Source organism: Lepisosteus oculatus, chromosome 26 (assembly GCF_040954835.1).
Source record: "Lepisosteus oculatus isolate fLepOcu1 chromosome 26, fLepOcu1.hap2, whole genome shotgun sequence".
Lineage (NCBI taxonomy): Eukaryota > Metazoa > Chordata > Actinopteri > Semionotiformes > Lepisosteidae > Lepisosteus > Lepisosteus oculatus.
In genome coordinates this window covers 12,260,383-12,266,382 of record NC_090721.1, presented here as the reverse complement: position 1 = coordinate 12,266,382, position 6,000 = coordinate 12,260,383, and positions in this window count along the sequence as shown.

The window sequence follows — 6,000 nt, the reverse complement described above, 5'->3', positions numbered from 1 at the left end:
TTATTTCTGCTGAAAAACACGTTTTGACCCTTTCTGCACACTGGGGTTAAGGGCTGAGTGTGTGGGCACTTCTGAGCCTTGCTGTTACAAGTATATTCAGTTGTCTGAAAAAACGCGTTTATTTCGGGCTGAAAAACACGTTTTGAAAAGTATGATGTTACTGCCCCATAACTTACATGGGGTTGACCAAACTTACAGAAACATGTTTATTTCTGCTGAAAAACACGTTTTGACCCTTTCTGCACACTGGGGTTAAGGGCTGAGTGTGTTGGCTCTTCTGAGCCTTGCTGTTACAAGTAGATTCAGCTGTCTGAAAAAACGTGTTTATTTCGGGTTGAAAAACACGTTTTGAAAAGTGTGATGTTACTGCCCCATAACTTACATGGGGTTGACCAAACTTGCAGAAACATGTTTATTTCTGCTGAAAAACACGTTTTGACACTTTCTGTACACTGGGGTTAAGGGTTGAGTGTGTGGGCACTTCTGAGCCTTGCTGTTACAAGTAGATTCAGTTGCCTGAAAAAACGCGTTTATTTCTGGCTGAAAAACACGTTTTGAAAAGTGTGATGTTACTGCCCCATAACTTACATGGGGTTGACCAAACTTGCAGAAACATGTTTATTTCTGCTGAAAAACACGTTTTGACACTTTCTGTACACTGGGGTTAAGGGTTGAGTGTGTGGGCACTTCTGAGCCTTGCTGTTACAAGTAGATTCAGTTGTCTGAAAAAACGCGTTTATTTCGGGCTGAAAAACACGTTTTGAAAAGTATGATGTTACTGCCCCATAACTTACATGGGGTTGACCAAACTTACAGAAACATGTTTATTTCTGCTGAAAAACACGTTTTGACCCTTTCTGCACACTGGGGTTAAGGGCTGAGTGTGTTGGCTCTTCTGAGCCTTGCTGTTACAAGTAGATTCAGCTGTCTGAAAAAACGTGTTTAATTCAGAATGAAAAAACACGTTTTGAAAACTGTGATGTTACTGCCCCATAACTTACATGGGGTTGACCAAACTTGCAGAAACATGTTTATTTCTGCTGAAAAACACGTTTTGACCCTTTCTGCACACTGGGGTTAAGGGTTGAGTGTGTGGGCACTTCTGAGCCTTGCTGTTACAAGTAGATTCAGTTGTCTGAAAAAACGCGTTTATTTCGGGCTGAAAAACACGTTTTGAAAAGTGTGATGTTACTGCCCCATAACTTACATGGGGTTGACCAAACTTGCAGAAACATGTTTATTTCTGCTGAAAAACACGTTTTGACCCTTTCTGCACACTGGGGTTAAGGGCTGAGTGTGTGGGCACTTCTGAGCCTTGCTGTTACAAGTATATTCAGTTGTCTGAAAAAACGTGTTTATTTCGGGCTGAAAAACACGTTTTGAAAAGTATGATGTTACTGCCCCATAACTTACATGGGGTTGACCAAACTTACAGAAACATGTTTATTTCTGCTGAAAAACACGTTTTGACCCTTTCTGCACACTGGGGTTAAGGGCTGAGTGTGTTGGCTCTTCTGAGCCTTGCTGTTACAAGTAGATTCAGCTGTCTGAAAAAACGTGTTTAATTCAGAATGAAAAAAGACGTTTTGAAAACTGTGATGTTACTGCCCCATAACTTACATGGGGTTGACCAAACTTGCAGAAACATGTTTATTTCTGCTGAAAAACACGTTTTGACACTTTCTGTACACTGGGGTTAAGGGTTGAGTGTGTGGGCACTTCTGAGCCTTGCTGTTACAAGTAGATTCAGTTGCCTGAAAAAACGCGTTTATTTCTGGCTGAAAAACACGTTTTGAAAAGTGTGATGTTACTGCCCCATAACTTACATGGGGTTGACCAAACTTGCAGAAACATGTTTATTTCTGCTGAAAAACACGTTTTGACCCTTTCTGCACACTGGGGTTAAGGGCTGAGTGTGTTGGCACTTCTGAGCCTTGCTGTTACAAGTAGATTCAGCTGTCTGAAAAAACGTGTTTATTTCGGGCTGAAAAACACGTTTTGAAAAGTGTGATGTTACTGCCCCATAACTTACATGGGGTTGACCAAACTTGCAGAAACATGTTTATTTCTGCTGAAAAACACGTTTTGACACTTTCTGTACACTGGGGTTAAGGGCTGAGTGTGTGGGCTCTTCTGAGCCTTGCTGTTACAAGGAGATTCAGTTGCCTGAAAAAACGCGTTTATTTCGGGCTGAAATACACGTTTTGAAAAGTGTGATGTCACTGCCCGATAACTTACATGGGGTTGACCAAACTTGCAGAAACATGTTTATTTCTGCTGAAAAACACGTTTTGACCCTTTCTGCACACTGGGGTTAAGGGTTGAGTGTGTGGGCACTTCTGAGCATTGCTGTTACAAGTAGATTCAGTTGTCTGAAAAAACGCGTTTATTTCGGGCTGAAAAACACGTTTTGAAAACTGTGATGTTACTGCCCCATAACTTACATGGGGTTGACCAAACTTGCAGAAACATGTTTATTTCTGCTGAAAAACACGTTTTGACCCTTTCTGCACACTGGGGTTAAGGGTTGAGTGTGTGGGCACTTCTGAGCCTTGCTGTTACAAGTAGATTCAGTTGTCTGAAAAAACGCGTTTATTTCGGGCTGAAAAACACGTTTTGAAAAGTGTGATGTTACTGCCCCATAACTTACATGGGGTTGACCAAACTTGCAGAAACATGTTTATTTCTGCTGAAAAACACGTTTTGACCCTTTCTGCACACTGGGGTTAAGGGCTGAGTGTGTTGGCACTTCTGAGCCTTGCTGTTACAAGTAGATTCAGCTGTCTGAAAAAACGTGTTTATTTCGGGTTGAAAAACACGTTTTGAAAAGTGTGATGTTACTGCCCCATAACTTACATGGGGTTGACCAAACTTGCAGAAACATGTTTATTTCTGCTGAAAAACACGTTTTGACAATTTCTGCACACTGGGGTTAAGGGCTGAGTGTGTGGGCTCTTTTGAGCCTTGCTGTTACAAGTAGATTCAGTTGCCTGAAAAAACGCGTTTATTTCTGGCTGAAAAACACGTTTTGAAAAGTGTGATGTTACTGCCCCATAACTTACATGGGGTTGACCAAACTTGCAGAAACATGTTTATTTCTGCTGAAAAACACGTTTTGACACTTTCTGTACACTGGGGTTAAGGGCTGAGTGTGTGGGCTCTTCTGAGCCTTGCTGTTACAAGGAGATTCAGTTGCCTGAAAAAACGCGTTTATTTCGGGCTGAAATACACGTTTTGAAAAGTGTGATGTCACTGCCCGATAACTTACGTGGGGTTGACCAAACTTGCAGAAACATGTTTATTTCTGCTGAAAAACACGTTTTGACCCTTTCTGCACACTGGGGTTAAGGGTTGAGTGTGTGGGCACTTCTGAGCATTGCTGTTACAAGTAGATTCAGTTGTCTGAAAAAACGCGTTTATTTCGGGCTGAAAAACACGTTTTGAAAACTGTGATGTTACTGCCCCATAACTTACATGGGGTTGACCAAACTTGCAGAAACATGTTTATTTCTGCTGAAAAACACGTTTTGACCCTTTCTGCACACTGGGGTTAAGGGTTGAGTGTGTGGGCACTTCTGAGCCTTGCTGTTACAAGTAGATTCAGTTGTCTGAAAAAACGCGTTTATTTCGGGCTGAAAAACACGTTTTGAAAAGTGTGATGTTACTGCCCCATAACTTACATGGGGTTGACCAAACTTGCAGAAACATGTTTATTTCTGCTGAAAAACACGTTTTGACCCTTTCTGCACACTGGGGTTAAGGGCTGAGTGTGTTGGCACTTCTGAGCCTTGCTGTTACAAGTAGATTCAGCTGTCTGAAAAAACGTGTTTATTTCGGGTTGAAAAACACGTTTTGAAAAGTGTGATGTTACTGCCCCATAACTTACATGGGGTTGACCAAACTTGCAGAAACATGTTTATTTCTGCTGAAAAACACGTTTTGACAATTTCTGCACACTGGGGTTAAGGGCTGAGTGTGTGGGCTCTTTTGAGCCTTGCTGTTACAAGTAGATTCAGTTGCCTGAAAAAACGCGTTTATTTCTGGCTGAAAAACACGTTTTGAAAAGTGTGATGTTACTGCCCCATAACTTACATGGGGTTGACCAAACTTGCAGAAACATGTTTATTTCTGCTGAAAAACACGTTTTGACCCTTTCTGCACACTGGGGTTAAGGGCTGAGTGTGTGGGCACTTCTGAGCCTTGCTGTTACAAGTATATTCAGTTGTCTGAAAAAACGCGTTTATTTCGGGCTGAAAAACACGTTTTGAAAAGTATGATGTTACTGCCCCATAACTTACATGGGGTTGACCAAACTTACAGAAACATGTTTATTTCTGCTGAAAAACACGTTTTGACCCTTTCTGCACACTGGGGTTAAGGGCTGAGTGTGTTGGCTCTTCTGAGCCTTGCTGTTACAAGTAGATTCAGCTGTCTGAAAAAACGTGTTTATTTCGGGTTGAAAAACACGTTTTGAAAAGTGTGATGTTACTGCCCCATAACTTACATGGGGTTGACCAAACTTGCAGAAACATGTTTATTTCTGCTGAAAAACACGTTTTGACAATTTCTGCACACTGGGGTTAAGGGCTGAGTGTGTGGGCTCTTTTGAGCCTTGCTGTTACAAGGAGATTCAGTTGCCTGAAAAAACGCGTTTATTTCGGGCTGAAAAACACGTTTTGAAAAGTGTGATGTTACTGCCCCATAACTTACATGGGGTTGACCAAACTTGCAGAAACATGTTTATTTCTGCTGAAAAACTCGTTTTGACACTTTCTGTACACTGGGGTTAAGGGTTGAGTGTGTGGGCACTTCTGAGCCTTGCTGTTACAAGTAGATTCAGTTGCCTGAAAAAACGCGTTTATTTCTGGCTGAAAAACACGTTTTGAAAAGTGTGATGTTACTGCCCCATAACTTACATGGGGTTGACCAAACTTGCAGAAACATGTTTATTTCTGCTGAAAAACACGTTTTGACCCTTTCTGCACACTGGGGTTAAGGGCTGAGTGTGTGGGCACTTCTGAGCCTTGCTGTTACAAGTATATTCAGTTGTCTGAAAAAACGCGTTTATTTCGGGCTGAAAAACACGTTTTGAAAAGTATGATGTTACTGCCCCATAACTTACATGGGGTTGACCAAACTTACAGAAACATGTTTATTTCTGCTGAAAAACACGTTTTGACCCTTTCTGCACACTGGGGTTAAGGGCTGAGTGTGTTGGCTCTTCTGAGCCTTGCTGTTACAAGTAGATTCAGCTGTCTGAAAAAACGTGTTTAATTCAGAATGAAAAAACACGTTTTGAAAACTGTGATGTTACTGCCCCATAACTTACATGGGGTTGACCAAACTTGCAGAAACATGTTTATTTCTGCTGAAAAACACGTTTTGACCCTTTCTGCACACTGGGGTTAAGGGTTGAGTGTGTGGGCACTTCTGAGCCTTGCTGTTACAAGTAGATTCAGTTGTCTGAAAAAACGCGTTTATTTCGGGCTGAAAAACACGTTTTGAAAAGTGTGATGTTACTGCCCCATAACTTACATGGGGTTGACCAAACTTGCAGAAACATGTTTATTTCTGCTGAAAAACACGTTTTGACCCTTTCTGCACACTGGGGTTAAGGGCTGAGTGTGTTGGCACTTCTGAGCCTTGCTGTTACAAGTAGATTCAGCTGTCTGAAAAAACGTGTTTATTTCGGGTTGAAAAACACGTTTTGAAAAGTGTGATGTTACTGCCCCATAACTTACATGGGGTTGACCAAACTTGCAGAAACATGTTTATTTCTGCTGAAAAACACGTTTTGACAATTTCTGCACACTGGGGTTAAGGGCTGAGTGTGTGGGCTCTTTTGAGCCTTGCTGTTACAAGGAGATTCAGTTGCCTGAAAAAACGCGTTTATTTCGGGCTGAAAAACACGTTTTGAAAAGTGTGATGTTACTGCCCCATAACTTACATGGGGTTGACCAAACTTGCAGAAACATGTTTATTTCTGCTGAAAAACACGTT